Raw genomic sequence first — 408 nt, 5'->3', positions numbered from 1 at the left:
TCGGGGCGCCGCCGGCGTGGCCATGACCGGCGCAGCGATAGGGAACAAAGAGGGGCGCCCTGGGCAGAGACGAGGAAGACGAGGCGCCGCCCAGCATCTCGGGGGCGACGTCAGACATCCGCAGAAGTCAGGAGGTGGCTGTGAACAGGGTCCTTCTGTCCGTGAGGGGTCCCCTTCCACCTTGCGGACCCCCAGATAGAGCCTCTGATCTCTCCTCAGTCCCAAAGCTATTCCCGTCCGCACTGCCCCTGCTCTGGGGCCTAGGTGGCATCCCGTCCCGCAAGTCGTCCCCGTCCCCCACAGCCGGGGCAGGACCCTGACTTTCCCCCAAGTCCCCACAGGCCCTGCCCCCCGCCCTGGAGATCCACCGGCCACGCCCACCTCGCTTCCCGGGTCTCCCCGGCCCGA

The sequence above is a fragment of the Fukomys damarensis genome, unplaced genomic scaffold (assembly GCF_012274545.1).
Source record: "Fukomys damarensis isolate Sample0158 unplaced genomic scaffold, DMR_v1.0_HiC HiC_scaffold_37, whole genome shotgun sequence".
Lineage (NCBI taxonomy): Eukaryota > Metazoa > Chordata > Mammalia > Rodentia > Bathyergidae > Fukomys > Fukomys damarensis.
This window is presented reverse-complemented; position numbering follows the sequence as displayed.